This window comes from Lepidochelys kempii, chromosome 1 (genome assembly GCF_965140285.1).
Source record: "Lepidochelys kempii isolate rLepKem1 chromosome 1, rLepKem1.hap1, whole genome shotgun sequence".
Taxonomy (NCBI): Eukaryota; Metazoa; Chordata; order Testudines; family Cheloniidae; genus Lepidochelys; species Lepidochelys kempii.
This window is the reverse complement of record NC_136380.1, coordinates 295,678,587-295,698,341: the sequence shown is the minus strand read 5'-3', so window position 1 is coordinate 295,698,341 and position 19,755 is coordinate 295,678,587. Positions and strand designations below refer to the sequence as shown.

General features: G+C 45.4%; 1 long non-coding RNA gene across 4 annotated transcripts in view; it reads left to right on the top strand.

The window, feature by feature from the left end:
* LOC144930115 (uncharacterized) overlaps nucleotides 1–12,894 on the top strand; it is a 39,480-nt gene extending 26,586 nt beyond the window's left edge. For 3 of the 4 annotated variants that reach the window (XR_013635204.1, XR_013635206.1, XR_013635203.1), the window contains 2 exons: nucleotides 7,077–7,132; nucleotides 12,217–12,894. This is a non-coding gene — a long non-coding RNA (uncharacterized LOC144930115). Of the gene's footprint in view, nucleotides 1–7,076; nucleotides 7,133–7,664; nucleotides 7,959–12,216 lie in introns of those variants that run through there. The other variant, XR_013635205.1, reaches the window with a different exon arrangement.
* Nucleotides 12,895–19,755: the final 6,861 nt, after the last annotated feature.

Sequence of the window (19,755 nt, the reverse complement as noted above, 5' to 3'; positions counted from 1 at the left end):
AACCCAGTTATACATTTGGCCATCACAACATCCCATGGCAACGAGTTCCACAGGTTAATTGTACACTGTATGAAAAACACACTTCCTCTTGTTTGTTTGTTTTAAACCTGCTGCCTTTTAATTTCATTAGTTGACCCCTGGTTTTTGTATGGTAGAAAGGGTAAATAACACTTCTCTATTCACTTTTTCCACACCATTCATGATTTTAATAGATCTCTGTCATATCCCTCCTTCATCATACCTTCCCTAAACTGAACAGCCCTAATCTTTTTAATTTCTCCTCGTATGGAAGCCGTTCCATACTCTTGATACTCTTTGTTGCCTTTCTCTGAACCTTTTCCAGTTCCACTGTATTCTTTTTGAGATGGGGAGAACTGGACACTATTCCAGGTGTGGATGCACCATAGATTTATATACTGGCATTATGATATTTTCTGTCTTACTTTCTCTTTCCTAATGGTTTGAGTGGTAACAGCTCATTTAGAACTCATCATTGTACACGTGTAGTTGGGATTATTTTTTTCAGTGTGCATTACTTTGCACTTACCAGTGTTGAATTTCATCTGCCATTTTGTTGCCCAGTCATCCAGTTTAGTGAGATCCTTTGGAACTCTTCACAGTCAGCTTTGGACTTAACTATCTTGAATAATTTTGTATCATCTGCAAACTTTGCCACTTCACTATTCATTCTTTTTTCCAGATCATTAATGAATATGTTGAACAGCACAGGTCCCAGTGTAGATCCTTAGGGGATCTTGCTGTTTACCTCTCTCCATTGTGAAAACTGATAATTAGTTCCTATCTTTTGATTCCTATCTGTTACCAGCTACTGATTCATGAATGGACTTTCCCTCTTATCTCATGACTACTTCCTTTGCTTAAGAGCCTTTGGTGAGGGACCTTGCCAAAGGCTTTATGAAAGTCCAAGTACATTATATCCACTTGATCACCCTTGTCCACATGCTTGTTGACACTCTCAAAGACATGAGTTCCCTTTACAAAAGCCAAGATGACTCTTCCCCAACAAATCATGTTCATCTAGGTGTCTGATAGATCTGTTCCTTACTACAGTTTCTACCAATTTGTCCGGTACTGAAGTTAGGTTCACCAGCCATTAATTGCCAGGATCGCCTCTAGAGACATTTTTAAAAATCGGTGTTACGTTAGCTACTCTCCAGTCCTCTGGCACAGAGATTTGTTTCAGCGAGAGGTTACATACTTCAGTTAATATTTCTTCTTCAAATAGCATGGCAGACTCCCTTCAGATACTGCTTGAAGAGGTCAAGGAATTGCAACACAAGTTATTAAATATCCTCCAATCAGCAACACCAACCAGAGTCACCATTCTAATTAATGAGGTGATCTTGGATCTCATGAGGATGGTTCGGCAGACCCCAGCTAAAGTGCCACTAACTTGCAAGAGGTCTGATAGGAAAGACTATGTTCCCATCAAGGCTCTGAATTTTTGTTCTCCCATTTGTCTCCTATTCCCTGGTGGTAGAGGCAATAAATGAGCAGAGAAAACTACAGAATGCCAAGGCAGCCGTATAAAACAAGGAATAGAAGAATCTCCATCTTTTTGGACGGAAGTCCTATTCATCAGTGACCGTACAATTTTGGGACACTAATTATCAGGCCTTTATGTCCAAATACAATCACATGAACTATATAGTTTAATGAGTTTTTTGAGCACCTTCTTCCAGAACAAAGAGAGCAATTCCAAACTATTGTTGCTGGAGGACAATTATTAGCCTGGACATCCCTCCAAGCATCCTTGGATGCTGGAGACACAACAGCCTGTTCCATCTCTACAGCAGTAGTCATGTACAGGTCATTGTGGCTTCTTCCTAAAGAAGCTCCAGAGTACCGTGGAGGACCTTCCCTTCAACAGGCCTAAGTTGTTTGCAGAGAACATGGGTGAGTCCCTTCATACTCTGAAAAACTACAGATCCACTCTGTGATTCCTGGGAATCTATATTCTTGCAAGCAAGAGAAGGTTTAATAGATCTCCCACTGCCCAGAGATTCCCACGTGATATATTTCTCCATGTTCCAGAGACCTACCGAACCCCAGAAAGAAGCACAGGTTCCAGAGGAAGGGAAACACAAAACTATCTGGTTCAGGTACACAGTTTCATCTTCCAAGCATCAGTTTTGACAGACTGGTTAAGAGTTTGAAGCCTCCCATGCTTTTTAGCCTGCCAGCTACAACTGTTTGCCTTCTCCCGCCATTTGGAAGCTAGCTCTCTGATTTATGGCATGCATGAGAGCACGTTACCACAGGCAAATGAATTTTGGAGATTGTTACACTGGGCTATATCATCTACTTCACATCCCCCCTCCTTCCCACCCTTCTTCCCCCTCTTCAGGGACCCCTCTCATGAGCTCCTACTAAGACAGGAGACAAACTGGATTAGGAGTGCTAGAGCTTGTCCCAGCTCTACAAGGCGGGAAAGGGGTTCTTGAGGTACTTTCTCAACCCAAGAAAAACAGAGGGTGGAGACCGATTTTAGATCTAAAGCTCCTAAACAAATTTGTGAAGCCCCAAAATTTCAGGATAGTGACTCAGGCAGTGATAATTCCTTCATTGGACCAAGGGGATTATTTTTTAGCCCTCAACCTCCAAGATGCCTATTTCCATATTGTGATACCCTCCCCAACTCCAAGAGTGTTCTCAAAAGTTCTGGCAGTGGTGGCTGCTCCCCTTCACTGAGAGGCAATTGTCATGTTTACATACCTCAACAACTGGCTGTTCAAGGGTCAGTCTTATAAGGAAGTGCTGTCAGCCATCTAGAGGGCCCTATTACTGTCTGCAGTTAGGCCTCCTGCTCAGTTTCAACAAGTCTGCATTGACCCACATGCAGAAAATTTACTTCATAGAGGTGTCTTTGGATTCACTAACTACAAGGGCCTATCTTGTTATGGAGAGATTCGTAACCTTATTAAACTTCATCAAGACTATTCAAGCAAGCTCTCAAACCTCAGTGAGGTTCTGTTTGCAGCACCTGGGTCACATGGCAGCTTGCACTTTCATCATAATCATAATCATGCAAGATTATGCCTTTGCTGCTTTCAAGCATAGCTCAGAACAGTCTATTCACAAAATGGACACAGCTTTGACAAATAAGTTTCTGTTTTGTGTCAGGTGAAAGATTCCCTAGACTGATGAAAGGATTACCATAACATTGGGACAGATGTATTGCTGCTTGGATGGGAGAAGGGGTGCATTTCGGTCTTCATGTAGTCCAGCACAGATGGTCACTTCAGGAGAACAGTCTTTACATCAACTTGCTGGAACTAAGGTAGTCAGAAATGCCTGTCTCTACTTTCTACCTCTCATCAGAGGGAAGTCTATCAAGAACTTGATGGACAATGTGGCCTGCATGTTTCATATCAACTGGCAGGGTGGAGCGAGATCCCTCTCTCTGTATGCTGAAGCAATAAAAGTTATGGAATTGGTGCACAACCCATCGTATTCACATTTTGACACTGTAACTTCCTGGAGTACAAAACACCACAGCTGATGGTCTCAGCAGATGCTTTGCCCAAGACTACAAATGGCACTGGACCCATAGATCCTAGAAGACATATTTTGAATGTGGGAACGTCCAGAGGTGGATCTTTTTGCCTCAGCCACAAACAAAAAGTGTTGCCTCATCTGTTCAAGGGAATGCATAGGCCTTCAATCCTTGGGAGATGCTTTCTCCTTCCTTAGATGAAGGAGCTGTATTATGTATTTCCCCTCCAAACCTTTAATTCTAGAAGTGATGAACAAGATCAGGCAGGACAAGGACAAGGTTATCCTTATAGTCCCTATGTGGCTAAGACAAGCATGGTATCTTATTTGTTTTGATTGTCTTTGTCCAGCGATCAATCTTCCATCCTTCCCTCATCTTCTCTCTCAAGATGCGGGCTGAGTGCTTCATCCCAGACTAAAGATTCTCTGCCTCAAAGCATGGCTCATTGATTACAGTACACCTGTTTAGTAGAGCTATAGCACGAAGGAGTCTACCCATGTTCTACCTTCAGAAGTGGAAAAGATTTGGCTGTTGGTGTGAATACTGGCAAATTGCACCTGATTCTGCCTTGCTGACACTTATGCTGGATTACCTGATACAACAACAGAAAACAGGCTTATCAAGTTCATCAGCCTTCCATTCTCCAGTGGAAGGATTCTCAGTATTCCTTCACCGCACAAGTGTGAAGTTAATTAAAGGACTGGGGAACCTCTTCCTTCAAGTAAAAGCCCCCACTTCAGTCTGGAATCTTAAACTAGTTCTCAGAGCTCTCAGAGGGCCTCCTTTTGAACCTTAGTGATCTGCTCATTATTATATTTATCCATGAAGACATTTTTTTAGCCATTACATCAGCTTAAAGAGTTGGGGAAAATCAGGACCTTGATGGTGGGTCCTCCCTTTGCAGTATTTTTCAAGGATAAAGTTTCTACATCCACATCCCAAATTCCTTCCTAAGGTATCATCTGAGTTTCATCTGACTCAGACCATGTGTTTACTGCCCTTTTTCTCCAAAACCACATAACTTGGGTCAGGAAGCTTCTTTCCCTACCTTAGATGTCAGAAGAGCATTGACTTTCTAACTTGATAGGACCAAATTATTTCAGAAGTCTCCTAGACTATTTGTATCCATTGCAGACAGATCAAAGAGTTCCACCACTTCCACCTGGAGACAATCAAGGTGAATTTTGGAATGTATTATTGCTTACTATGAGGTTGCCAATGCCCCCAATATCCTGCTAGGGTTCTGGCCCAGGGTATGTCTACAATACAAAATTAAGTCGATTTTATTTAAGTTGACTTTGAGCCTCCGATTTAAGCAAGTCAATTCTGCATGTCCCCACTATGCACATTGTGTCAGCAGAGCTCATCCTCACTAGCAAGGCTTGCATCGACTCACGGAGCGAGGCACTCTGGGTAGCTATCCCACAGTGCATGGAGGTGAGTGGAATGTTGGGTTGGGCTTGCAATGCCCCATGGGACCAAAACATTTGCACGGGTGGTTATGGGAACATGGCATTAGCCTTCCTCCTTCCCTCCATCCCTGAAATCAACAGCAAACAAACCAAGCATTTTTTGTGCCCTTTTCCCTAAGCCTGGGTTACCTGTACACATGCCATAGCACAGCAAGCATGGACCCTGCTCAGCTGTACACAGTAGTTGTGAGCATTACAAACACCTCATGCCTTATCCTGCTTATTTGCTCAGTTGAAGCAGGAGCTGCCATATGGAAAATGTGGTGCCATGCAAGCAGTCCTGCTGGAAGCCATGCAGCAGAGCAATTCACAGATGCGGACAACAGTTGTGTATCACCTTGACATGGTGGAGTGCCTCTTCTGGACCCGGGAAACAAGCACTGACTGGTGGGATGCACAGTTATGCAGCTATGGGATGATGAGCAGTCACTGCAGAACTTTCAAATGTGCAAGGGCATTTTCATGGAACTGTGTGAAGAGCTTTCCCCAGCCCTGAAGCGCAGCGATACTAAAAAGAGAGTTGCTCTGACAGTTGAGAAATGAGTGGTGATAGCTCTGTGGAAGCTTGCAACACCAGACTGCTACTGGTCAGTGTGGAATCAATTTAGAGTCAGTAAATCTTTCATGGGGTCTGCTGTGATCCAAGTTGCCAGGGCAATCAATAGACTTCTGCTCAGAAGGGTAGTGACTCTGTGAAATGTACAGGACATAGTGGATGCTTTTGCCATGATGGGGTTCCCTAACTGCAGTGGGGTGATAGACAGAATGCATATCCCTAATTCGGCAGCAGACCACCTTGCCAAAGAGTACATAAATTGAAAGGGGTACTTCTTAATGGTGTTGCAAGTGCTGGTGAATCACAGGAGCCATTTCACCAACATCAGCATAGGATGGTCAGGAAAGGTGCATGATGCACGCATCTTTAGAAACTCTTGTTTGTTCAGAAAGCTGCAAGAAGGAAATTTCTTTCCAGACTGCAAAATAACCCTGGGTGATGATGAAATGCCAATTGTGATCCTGAGAGATCCAGCCTACCCCTTGCTCCCATGGCTCATGAAGCTGTACAGAGGCAGCCTGGACAGCAGTAAGGAGTGGTTCAACCATAGGTTGAACAAGGCAGAATGGTGGTAGAATGTGCCTTTGGATGTTTAAAAGCCCACTGGCGTAGTTTGCTTACTAGGTTAGACCTCAGTGAAAGCAATATCCCTATTATTGTTGCTGCGTGCTGTGTGCTCCATAATATCCATGAAACAAAGGGAGAAAAGTTTCTGGCAGTGTGGGGGGTGAAGGCAGATCACCTGGCAGCCAGTTTTGAGCAGCCAGACACCAGGGCAATAAGAAGATCACATCGAGGTGCACTGCGTCTCCGTGAGGCTTTGAAAACTAGTTTAATCAATGACCCACAGTAATGTGACACTTACGTGTGTTGTTCCTTACCTAGCTGTCCCCTTCATTGCATGTACTCCCCTGTAAATTACACCCCCGCTAACCACAGTGTGCTAAATTAATAAAGAGCCTTTTCTCCTCAATCCATTGATTTTTATTATGCTCACAAACTTTGAGAAACAGCAAAGAAAAGTAAGACAACCTGGGGCAGAAGGGCTGATAACACTGGGTGGGGGGGGAGGAGGAACAAGGACAGCTTGCTTACAATTGCACTGCAGTAACAATCAGAAGTGTGGGAATGGGCACCTTCTCGTCCTTGCACCCTCCCCTGGAGTTGAGTGCAAGGGATACTAGACTTTCCGCCCCCATATCCTAGGACGTCTGAGAGAGGAGGATGTGGAACTTGGCAACAATGGCAGCAGGTTCAGCACAGGCTGCAGAGGAACTGTAGTGTCCAGCTCCCTTTCTTGAACCTCAACCGGTTTGCTCCCTCATAATCTGTACCATCTTGTCCTGTGTGTCACGCATGTGTTCCCTGCATGCTATTCTGTCCTCGCAGTCATTGTGTAGGCTCTCTGACAGCACAGTCCTCCATGCACTGAGCTCCATCTTGTCACTCTCGGAGGCACGCATTAACTCATTGAACATGTCCTCCCAAGTCTTCTTTTCCACCTTCTAATCTGGGAAACTCTCTGTTTCAGCATGGAGGATGTGCCTACGGACAAGGTTTCAGCTGCAAAGAATACAAAGCACAAGGGTAATATTGACAGTGCATACATTGTTTCTGGTGCAAGGTTAAATCTTTTTATAAAAGAAAAAACCCTCAGTGCACTTCCCTGCAAGCCACAACTTAAGCAGAACTGCTGGCTACTGCAAGAGTCGGTTTGCTGCTACAGCCCTGGTGAATCAGGCCACGAGGCCTGGGCAAGAGGTTTTGTGCTGTAGCTTTTGTTAAGACATCCTTAGGATCACTGGTTGCAACCTCAGCACAACCCCCTTTCCCATAGCAACCTGGATGGTGCTTGAAGACAGGCACCAGCGTAAAGACCCACAAATAGTTTGATTGTTACAAAAGTGGCACCGGGTTGGGGTGGAAGGGAGATGAACAGGGAGATGAACAGCGTCGTGCCTCCTACCCCTGCAATACGCAGTGATGCCTTCCAAGCACAACCAGGGCACGCTCAGGAAAGTGTGGTTGTTTGACCAGAATTCACCTAACAGGGGCAGATTACTTATCAAATTGCTTGCAGTTTAAGGGCTAGCATTTAAAACCTTCCCATTTCCCCTAGGTGACCATATGCGATACCGCTCTCCTGAGGGTGACAGAGGCAGAAAGGGAGCAGATGCTGCAAGCGTCTGGGTACAGACCTGGTCCTTATGCTGCAATGCTGTGTGCCACAGTGATGCCAGCAGAGTTAATACTGGAGTGGCATGGAAAAGTGTCCTTTCGTGGTGGAAGAAATAAGGCAGCTCTTCCCAGAAACCTTCTGCAAAGGATTGCAGAGTACCTCAACGAAAGCTTCCTAGAGATCTCAAGGGAGGATTCCTGGGCCATCCCCAGGCACACAAACAGTCTTTTCCAGAGAGTACCCTCTGTGTACCTGGAGTGGCTGTCGATAACTTCTATCAAAATTTTTTAATTCAAATTCAACATTAAAAATAATAGTATGTAACCCCTACAGTCTGATTGAAAATGTGTACTCACCAGAGGTGCCTTCCCCGGCATCACACTCAGCCGAAAATTGGTCCTGTGAGGGGATGGGCTCCAGAGTTTTTAAAAGTTCTTGGCTGTCGGGGAAAATGGATCCTCCATTTGCCTGCCATGCATTCTCCTCCTCCTCCTGTTCATCGTCAACAATGTCCTTCTAGTTGTTGCCCGAGGTCTCCTGGGGCTCCTGGGAGGTATCCACGAAGCATTTTGGGGTAGTGGTGGGGTTGCCGCCTAGAATTGCATGCAGCTCCTCATAGAAGCGGCATGTCTGTGGCTCAGAACCAGAGCGACTGTTCACCTCCCTTGTCTTCTGGTAAGCTTGTCAAAACTCTTTTTTCACGTGGCACTGCTGTGCCCCCGGTGTAGCCCTTCTCCCCCATACCCCATGCAATCTTGGCAAAGATGTTAGTGTTTCTTCTGCTGGTTCAGAGTTCTGCCTGCACAGACTCTTCTCCCCAAACAGAAATAAGATCCACTACCTCCTGTGTGCTCCATGCTGGAGCATGTTTGCGGCCTTGAGCATCCATTGTCAGCTGTGCTGACGAGCTCTCCATGCCGATAAAACAGGAAATGAAAATTCAAATGTTCCCGCAGCTTTAACAGGGGGGCGGCTGTTTCCTGTGTACCTGGCTGAAGTGCAGTGGAGTTGAAAGTGCTCTCCAGAGCGGTCACAGCAGAGCACTGGGGGACACCTCCTGAAGACCAATTCATTCAAATTACACAGCGCAGTGTCTACACTATCCCCATGTTGATGTATGGATGTCAACTGAACCACTACGCCTCTCGCGGAGGTGGAATACAGAAGTCGACTTTACAAGCCCTTTAGATTGGCGGAAGGGACTCAGTAGTGTAGACATATACATTATTAACTCAACCTAACACAGTATGTGTCGACCTAACTTTGTAGTGTAGACCAAGCCCCACTCTACTAGGTTGCAGTCAACATCTGTGACCTTACTGAAGGACTTTCCAGTATCTGAAATCTGCATGACTGCTATGGGTCTTCAGTACATACCTTCTCCAAACACTATGCCTTGGTCCATGCCTGTAGATCTGACATGGCAGTGGGCAGTGCAGTTCTGACTTCTCTACTGGTCTCTGTTCTGAAGCTCCCTCCTCCCAGGGATAGTCACTGAAGTGGAGCACCCAAAGCAACACTACTTGAAGAAGAAGAAAGAGAGGTTACTCACCCTTTGCAGTAATTGTAGTTCTTCAAGATGTGTGTCCCTATGGCTGCTCCACTACCCGCCCTCCTTCACCTCTGCTTCAGAGTTTCTTGGTGGGACTTCGCAGTAGTAAAGAAACCGAGGCAGTTCACCCACCAGCCCTATAGAGCTTCAGCACGGGGCATGAGGATGTTTGGAGTGCATGTGTGAGCCGAATGGATGTTGCTAATGAAAATCTCTGATTGAGGGCACTTGGGGCATATGCACACTTGAAGTGGATCACTCACAGGGACATACATCTTGAAGAAATACATTTACTGCACAAGGGTGAGTAACCTTTCCTTCTGCAATTTCCTATTTGAGTTCCTTCAGAACTCTTGGGTGAATACCATCTGGTCCTGGTGACTTATTACTGTTTGATATATCAGTTTGTTCTAAAACATCTTCTATTGACACATCAGTGTGAAGCAGTATTTCGGAATTGTCATCCAAAAAGAATAGCTGTGATGTGGGCATCTCCCACATCCTCTGAGGTGAAGACTGATGCATAGAATTCATTTAGCTTCTCTGCAATGACCTTGTCTTCCTTGAGTGCTCCTTTAGCACCTTTGTCATTGCGTGGCAGGCTTCCTGCTTCTGATGTGCTTAAAAAAATTCTTACTGTTAGTTTTTGCATCTCTAGCAAGTTGCTTCTCAAATTCTTTCTTGGCTGGCCTTATTATATTTTTACACTTAATCTGCCAAAATTTGTGCTCCTTCCTATTATCCTCACTAGGTTTTGACTTCCAGATTTTAAAGGATGAGGGTTTTTTGCCTCTCATGGCCTCCATTACTCTACTGTTTACCCATGGGGGCATTTTTTTGGTCTTCCTCCTGTCTTTTCTGATTTGGAGTATACATTTAGTCTCAGACTCTATTATGGAGTTTTTAAATGGCTCCTAGGCTGCTTGTGGGCATTTAACTCTTGTGACAGCTCCTGTTAATTTCCACCTAACAAACAGCCTCATTTTTGAGTAGTTCCCCTTTTTAAAGTTAAATGTTACTGTGGTGGGGTTTTTTGGTATTAATCCCCCCAGAAGGATTTTGAATTTAATTACATTATGGACTCTGTTATGGAGCAGTTCGGCTATGGTTACCTCTTGGATCAGATCCTGTACTCCATTTAGGACTAAATCAAGAATTGCCTCTCCCCTTGTGGATTGCAGGACTAGCTGCTCCAAGAGGCAGTCATTTATGGTGTCTAGAAATGTTATCTCGCCATCACACCCTGAAGTGACATTTACCCGGTCGATATGAGGATAGTGGAAATCACTTCTGATTATTGGACTTTCTACTTTTGTAGCCTCTCTAACCTCCCTCAGCATTTCCTGGTGAGGTGGTCAGTAATATAATCCTATTGCTGTACTCTTTTTATTCACACATGGCATTTCTAACCATAGCCCTGGTCTACACTAGGACTTTAGGTTGAATTTAGCAGCATTAAATCGATGTAAACCTGCACCCGTCCACACGATGAAGCCCTTTATTTTGACTTAAAGGGCTCTTAAAATCGATTTCCTTACTCCACCCCTGACAAGTGGATTAGCGCTTAAATCGGCCTTGCCGGCTCGAATTTGGGGTACTGTGGACACAATTCGATGGTATTGGCCTCCGGGAGCTATCCCAGAGTGCTCCATTGTGACCGCTCTGGACAGCACTCTCAACTCAGATGCACTGGCCAGGTAGACAGGAAAAGAACTGGGAACTTTTGAATCTCATTTCCTGTTTGGCCAGCGTGGCAAGCTGCAGGTGACCATGCAGAGCTCATCAGCACAGGTGACCATGATGGAGTCCCAGAATCGCAAAAGAGCTCCAGCATGGACCGAATGGGAGGTACGGGATCTGATCGCTGTTTGGGGAGAAGAATCTGTGCTATCAGAACTCCGTTCCAGTTTTCGAAATGCCAAAACCTTTGTCAAAAGCTCCCAGGGCATGAAGGACAGAGGCCATAACAGGGACCCGAAGCAGTGCCGCGTGAAACTGAAGGAGCTGAGGCAAGCCTACCAGAAAACCAGAGAGGCGAACAGCCGCTCTGGGTCAGAGCCCCAAACATGCCGCTTCTATGATGAGCTGCATGCCATTTTAGGGGGTTCAGCCACCACTACCCCAGCCGTGTTGTTTGACTCCTTCAATGGAGATGGAGGCAATATGGAAGCAGGTTTTGGGGATGAAGAAGATGATGATGATGATGAGGTTGTAGATAGCTCACAGCAAGCAAGCAGAGAAACCGGTTTTCCCGACAGCCAGGAACTGTTTCTCACCCTAGACCTGGAGCCAGTACCCCCCGAACCCACCCAAGGCTGCCTCCTGGACCCAGCAGGCGGAGAAGGGACCTCTGGTGAGTGTACCTTTTAAAATACTATACATGGTTTAAAAGCAAGCATGTGAAAGGATTGCTTTGCCCTGGCATTCGCGGTTCTCCTGGATGTACTCCTAAAGCCTTTGCAAAAGGTTTCTGGGGAGGGCAGCCTTATTGCATCCTTCATGGTAGGACACTTTACCGCTCCAGGCCAGTAACACGTACTCGGGAATCATTGTAGAACAAAGCATTGCAGTGTATGTTTGCTGGCATTCAAACAACATCCGTTTTTTATCTCTCTGTGTTATCCTCAGGAGAGTGAGACATAATTCATGGTCACCTGGTTGAAATAGAGTGCTTTTCTTCAGGGGACACTCAGAGGAGCCCATTCCTGCTGGGCTGTTTGCCTGTGGCTAAACAGAAATGTTCCCCGCTGTTAGCCACAGGGAGGGGGGAAGGTTGAGGGGGTAGTCACGCGGTGGGAGGAGGCAAAATGCGACCTTGTAACGAAAGCACATGTGCTATGTATGTAATGTTAACAGCAAGGTTTACCCTGAAAGAGTGTAGCCACTGTTTTATAAAATGTGTCTTTTTAAATACCGCTGTCCCTTTTTTTTCTCCACCAGCTGCATGTGTTTCAATGATCACAGGATCTTCTCCTTCCCAGAGGCTAGTGAAGCTTAGAAAGAAAAAAAAATGCACTCGCGATGAAATGTTCTCTGAGCTCATGCTGTCCTCCCACACTGACAGAGCACAGACGAATGCGTGGAGGCAAATAATGTCAGAGTGCAGGAAAGCACAAAATGACCGGGAGGAGAGGTGGCGGGCTGAAGAGAGTAAGTGGCGGGCTGAAGAGAGTAAGTGGCGGGCTGAAGACAGGGCTGAAGCTCAAATGTGGCGGCAGCGTGATGAGAGGAAGCAGGATTCAATGCTGAGGCTGCTGGAGGACCAAACCAGTATGCTCCAGTGTATGGTTGAGCTGCAGCAAAGGCAGTGGGAGCACAGACTGCCACTGCTGCCCCTCTGTAACCAACCGCCCTCCTCCCCAAGTTGCATAGCCTCCACATCCAGATGCCCAAAAACGCGGTGGGGGGCCTCCGGCCAACCAGCCACTCCACCACAGAGGATTGCCCAAAAAAAAGAAGGCTGTCATTCAATAAATTTTAAAGTTGTAAACTTTTAAAGTGCTGTGCTTAAAGTGCTGTGTGGCATTTTCCTTCCCTCCTCCACCACCCCTCCTGGGCTACCTCGGTAGTCATCCCCCTATTTGTGTGATGAATGAATAAAGAATGCATGAATGTGAAGCAACAATGACTTTATTGCCTCTGCAAGCGGTGATTGAAGGGAGGAGGGGCGGGTGGTTAGCTTACAGGGAAGTAGAGTGAACCAAGGGGCGGGGGGGTTTCATCAAGGAGACACAAAGAGAACTTTCACACCGTAGCCTGGCCAGTCATGAAACTGGTTTTCAAAGCTTCTCTGATGCATACCGCGCCCTCCTGTGCTCTTCTAACCACTCTGGTGTCTGGCTGCACGTAACCAGCAGCCAGGCGATTTGCCTCAACCTCCCACCCCGCCATAAACGTCTCCCCCTTACTCTCACAGATATTGTGGAGCACACAGCAAGCAGTAATAACGGTGGGAATATTGGTTTCGCTGAGGTCTAAGCGAGTCAGTAAACTGCGCCAGCGCTCCTTTAAACATCCAAATGCACATTCTGCCACCATTCTGCACTTGCTCAGCCTGTAGTTGAACAGCTCCTGACTACTGTCCAGGCTGCCTGTGTATGGCTTCATGAGCCATGGCATTAAGGGGTAGGCTGGGTCCGCAAGGATAACTATAGGCATTTCAACATCCCCAACAGTTATTTTCTGGTCTGGGAATAAAGTCCCTTCCTGCAGCTTTTGAAACAGACCAGAGTTCCTGAAGATGCAAGCGTCATGTACCTTTCCCGGCCATCCCACGTTGATGTTGGTGAACTGTCCCTTGTGATCCACCAGAGCTTGCAGCACTATCGAAAAGTACCCCTTGCGGTTTATGTACTCGGCGGCTTGGTGCTCCGGTGCCAAGATAGGGATATGGGTTCAGTCTATGGCCCCACCACAGTTAGGGAATCCCATTGCAGCAAAGCCATCCACTATGACCTGCACATTTCCCAGGGTCACTACCCTTGATATCAGCAGATCTTTGATTGCGTGGGCTACTTGCATCACAGCAGCCCCAACAATAGATTTGCCCACTCCAAATTGATTCCCAACTGACCGGTAGCTGTCTGGAGTGCAAGCTTCCACAGGGCTATCGCCACTCGCTTCTCAACTGTGAGGGCTGCTCTCATCTTGGTATTCATGCGCCTCAGGGCAGGGGAAAGCAAGTCACAAAGTTCCATGAAAGTGCCCTTACGCATGCGAAAGTTTCGCAGCCACTGGGAATCGTCCCAGACCTGCAACACTATGCAGTCCCACCAGTCTGTGCTTGTTTCCCAAGCCCAGAATCGGCGTTCCACAGCATGAACCTGCCCCATTAGCACCATGATGCATGCATTGGCAGGGCCCATGCTGTCAGAGAAATCTGTGTCCATGTCCTGATCACTCATGTGACCGCGCTGACGTCGCCTCCTCGCCCGGTATCGCTTTGCCCGGTTCTGGTGCTGCATATACTGCTGGATAATGCGTGTGGTGTTTAATGTGCTCCTAATTGCCCAAGTGAGCTGAGCGGCCTCCATGCTTGCCTTGGTATGGCATCCGCACAGAAAAAAGGCGCGGAACGATTGTCTGCCGTTGCTCTGACGGAGGGAGGGGCGACTGACGACACAGCTTACAGGGTTGGCTTCAGGGAGCTAAAATCAACAAAGGGGTGTCATTACATCAAGGAGTATTTCAGGCAGGACTTCACGGAGGGTTCCAATAAGAAATGGTGCACCTAAGTTATTGTTCTTATTGGAACGAGGAGGTTAGCCTGGCCTCTGATTGATACATGTCTAGATTTACCTCACTGCACCTTCTCTGTGAGTGACTGCAGTGTGACCTAGAGGAATGAGTCCCCTAGACAGGGGAGGAGGCAAATGAGTACAAAACAAATCTGGTCTATTTCTTGTTTTGATCCACTCCATCTATCTTTTACATCTTTGGCTGGCAGCAGACGGTGCAGAAGGACTGCATGCCATCCACATCTCATGGCTGCTCGGCAGAAGATGGTACAGTACGACTGCTCGCCATCCTCATCTCTTGCCTGCCTGGCAGAAGATGGTACAATACGACTGCTAGCAATCCTCATCTCTTGCCTGCCCGGCAGAAGATGGTACAGTACGACTGCTAGCAATCCGTATCGCCTGCCTGCTCGCCATAAGACGGTTCAATAGGACTGACTGCAGGACTAAAGAGAATGACCTGGTCAAGTCACTCCAGTCACTCCACTTAGTCCCTGTGCCCATGTCTGCCCAGGCGCTCCCAGCCAACGTGGCCAGGAGCACCTCGGACACGACGAGGACGGCTACCAATCGTACTGCACCGTCTGCTGCCAGAAGGCAAGGGGTTGCTGCTACTGTGTAGCAAAGCCGTACCGCATCTGCCAGCACCCAGGAGACATAGGGTGACGGTTACCTGAGCGGGCTCCATGCTTGCTGTGGTATGGTGTCTGCACAGGTAACTCAGGAAAAAAGGCGCGAAACAATTGTCTGCCTTTGCTTTCACGGAGGGAGGGAGGGAGGGAGGGAACGGGGGCCTGACGATATGTACCCAGAACCACCCGCGACAATGTTTTAGCCCCATCAGGCATTGGGATCTCAACCCAGAATTCCAATGGGCAGCGGAGACTGCGGGAACTGTGGGATAGCTATCCACAGTGCAATGCTCCGGAAGTCGACTCTAGCCTCGGTACTGTGGAAGCACTCCGCCGAGTTAATGCACTTAATGCACTTAGAGCATTTTCTGTGGGGACACACACACTCGAATATATAAAACCGATTTCTAAAAAACCGACTTCTATAAATTCGACCTTATTCCGTAGTGTAGACACACCCATAGCGATCCTATGGTACACTTTGTTTCATTTAAGATTTTTTTCCTGATTTTGACTATATGCTTCCTTTTATATATAGTGTCACTCCCACCAGGGTGACCTACTCTCTCATTCCAATAATATTTTATACCCTGGTATTACTGCCCCCCATTGATTATCCTCATTCCACCAAGTTTCTGTGATGCCTATTATATCAATATCCTCATTTAGTGCCAGGCAGTCTAGTTCACCTCGAGTAGTATTTAGACTTCTAGCATTTGTATATAAGCACAGGTACATTTTGGTCAATATTCAGTTGTTTGCCTTCATGTGTTATTTTTAAATGGGACTTTAGTTTGTTTGACTGTTCCTCACTAGCTCCTACCTGTACTTTATCAAGTTTTTTTCTGTCCTCTTTACTAGGATATAGAGTTCTCTCTTTAGTAAATTCATTCCTAACAGACTTCTCTCCCTGAACCATGTGCTCCTCCACACCTTTTTGGCTTTCCCCTAGCCCTTTGTTTAAAAAACCTTCTGCAACCTTTTTGATTTTATGTTCCATTGTGACTCCCATACGGGCCAGTCCTTCATCAGAAGATGCCCCAGTTCCTAATAAACCTAAATCCCTACACTGTTGTCTCGTCCACACGTTGAAACACTGCAGTTCTGTGTGTCTTACTAGCCCTGCACATGGAACTGGAAGCATTTCAGAAATGCTATCGTGGAAGTCCTGAACTTTAATCTCTTATCTAGCAGCCTAAATTTGGCCTCCAAGACCTCTCTCCTACTTTTCCCTATGTCTGGTACTTACATGTACCACCTACATATGTCAAGACCTCTGGCTCCTCCCCAACACTACCTATAAGGCTGTCTAGATGAAATTTTAGTAGCTCTCAGCTTATATATATAAATATATACATTATCTCTAAAAGCAATTTGATTACTCTAGGATGCACTGTGCAGCAAAGTATAATGAAAAATGGAAAAGCCCACAGTATCCAATTAAAAGACTGCTTCACTTTATTGTTTATTGGACAAACTCATTCTTAATGGAACCACCATAGGAAAACCAGTCATAGTACAGACACACTACATAGAGCTGGTTATGTTTTCAAATTCCTAGTGATTAAGCCATTTAGGATGAGCCAAAAAAAAAAAAAAACAACCTAACCCCTCCAGGACAATGCCTCCACTCACTGATAGCATTGTGTAAGTCTGTTTGTTCAAAATAGCCCTCTTTTCCTTCCTATCTGACTGCATCTAGGCAACTGTGTTCAGTAAATTGTTCAGTTTCAGGAAAGAGAGTGACTAAGTAAAGGTCAGGCTCTGTTATGTCACTTTGTGACCCAGGAGATTAAGAATTTTTTAAAACTGAGTGTGAACGGAAGTGGGAGGGAGTGTGTTTGCACATTTGCTACTGATATGACCCAGCAATGGCCCCTAAACACACCCACTAGGCTAATTATTCTTCCTTAGCAGGAGTGGCTTGAACAAGTAAGTCACATTACAGCTTACATTTATTATGGCAAAGCTAAATATCCAAGTATTCCAGAACCATACATATTGCCCCACAGCCCAAGCAAAAAATGGGCACACATGTATATGCACCTGTATTCTGGTAGCACGTTTGGTTGTCTCCAGACTTTACACATTACTCCTGAGGGAGTTCTGCACCAAAAAATTAAAAATTCTGCACACAATATTTTAAAATTCTGCAAAATTCTGCAAATGTTATTTGTCAAAATAACACTATATAATCATGCCAGTTTTAATTATTCTGGTAATTTATTTCAGAATACCTGTCAGCCAGTAGGTCTGTAACAAAACAGACACGCATGAAAATTCCCCCAGGAGTAGAGAGTTAAAAAACCCCTTATGACAACCCAGTTCCTGTTTCTCTGGCTCCTCCTCCCCAGAGCCCCATCAGGTGGCCAGACACTCACACCTCTACCCCCAAGAGCCCAGCCATTCCCCCGCCCCCCCACATCCAGACACTCACACCCCTACCCCCCAGAGGCCAGCCATTGGGCCCCCTTGGCCCAGACTGGGCTCTGAGGGGGGAGAGGGTGTGAGTCTCCCCTTTCTCCCAGCCCCCCCGAGCCTAGCCGTCCCATTCCCACCCCCGCTCAGACACTCACAGACCCTACCCTCCTCGAGCCCAGGGATCCAGAGGGAGAAACAGCCTGATGCTGGGTCCTGGGCTTGCAAGGAGTTTCCTGCACACCACCTCCTTCCTTCAGAGTACGCTCGGAATTGCAGCTGCTGGGAACCCTCCAGTTTCCTCCCTCTGTCCCAGGCCTTTTCTTCTATTTGCGAACTGGGCGCTGCCGGGTTCAACAGCCCCTAGTGGTGGCCAACATCTCTGCAGCCCGTTTCTGTGGGGGAAAAAGGGAAATTCTGCACACACATTAATTTCTGCAAAATTCTGCATTGTGCAATGGCATAGAATTCCCCCAGGAGTAGCACATGTTTCATACCAGTCTGACTTGTGTAATTCATTGGACATTTTCTGTAACAATTGTGGATTTTTACTTCAGAATGTCTTCTTTTGTTACAAATTGTTGGTACTAAGCATTCTGCTATCTTGTGGCTTCCCCACTTCACTTCTAGGCTAAGTTTATGTTCTATATTAACTCTTACCTATGGTGGGATCAATGCTGCGGAGTATTAACACTACCTGCAGAGCCTCTGCACCTCCTATGAAAGTCAGTGGGTGTTGTGGGTGTTCAGTACCTCTCAGGCCTTATCTACACAGTAAAGTTTTACCAGTTATACCAATATAGTTATACAGGTATACAAGCATAACTCCCTATTTGGACACTCTTATTTTAGTATGGCTTTTTTATTTTTCAGTTTAGCTTAAACTCCTGCCTAAGCAATATAAATTAACCTGAAAAAAGATCCTATTATATTGGAATAAGAATGTCTAACATGGGTTATACCAGTTTAACTTTATTGGTTTAAATTCTCACCTTAAGTTATATTGAAAAAACTTTCCCGTGTTTTTCTGACAAGGCCTCAAAATGTGTTCCTTTGTCAATTCCTTGGCTAAGCATTTAGTGCCTACCTTACATTTAGTTTTTGACTACCACATAGACCAAATATCCTTTTTGTTGGGACTCTCTTGTCTCTATTATTTGCCATCTATTTGCCAAATAATTGCCATTTGCCATTATTTGCCATTATGTTTAATAACATAAATATAGCTATTTGGATACCATGCTCATCAACATATTATATATTATTTATCAATATTCATTACCTGAATTTAGGGCCAGATAATATCTTATTATTGAAAAACCCAATAACAATGTACTTCACCCTGTCAGAAGTTTTATCTGGATTTGGAAATAGTAAAATTATTCCTAGTTTTGTTTCATTCTCTTAAGTAGATACTCTTGAAGGTTAATCTTCAAATGAGTTGATTCCTGCAGGCATTAAATACTGGGTATTTTTAGCCCACCTATTATATCAAAACATCATATCCCATTGTCAAACTATGCAATAGTATCTTCCATCTATATTTCATAGGGAAATTGGGATAGTTATCTATTTATTCTTTTTGAATTCAGGTATCTTTTTATAATCCCTGTAAAGGCTTGACAAATGGAAAACTCTACAGAGCAAATGGAAAATCTCTAAAAAGCAATGGAGAGGCTTCTTCCAGAAAAAAAGTTTTGTAATTTTGCAATACAGTGCAAAAACTTGAAAAGAGCATGGTGGAAGAACCTGTGATTTATTGGCCTTGATATAAGCCTTGAAGAGTGAAATCTGGAAAGAACTTGTAGAAAAACTGCTTAGAGATTTATTCTCATTAGACATGAAAGTCCCTCATGGTTCAGGGAGACACAACTCAGCCATCACTGGCTAGAAGCCTAATTAGAACTCTTAATATCCAAGTGTCTGAACAATATAGAGAGGAATCTGGTCCTGTTGCTTGATCAACAGCATCAAAATCAGCACTAGAGTTCTACAAAAGTTTAATTCTATCCAGACTGCAGCCAGAAAATATAAAGGAGAAGAAAATAATTTGTCAAGGTCAAAGAGTGTGATTCCCTATCAGACGGGTGTTGAAAGGAAGAACAAAATGTGTATTTTCACCAGACTTTGCACTTAATTTGAATGTTACAGATTCAAAAATAATAACCGTCACAAGTCTCTCACGTACAGTC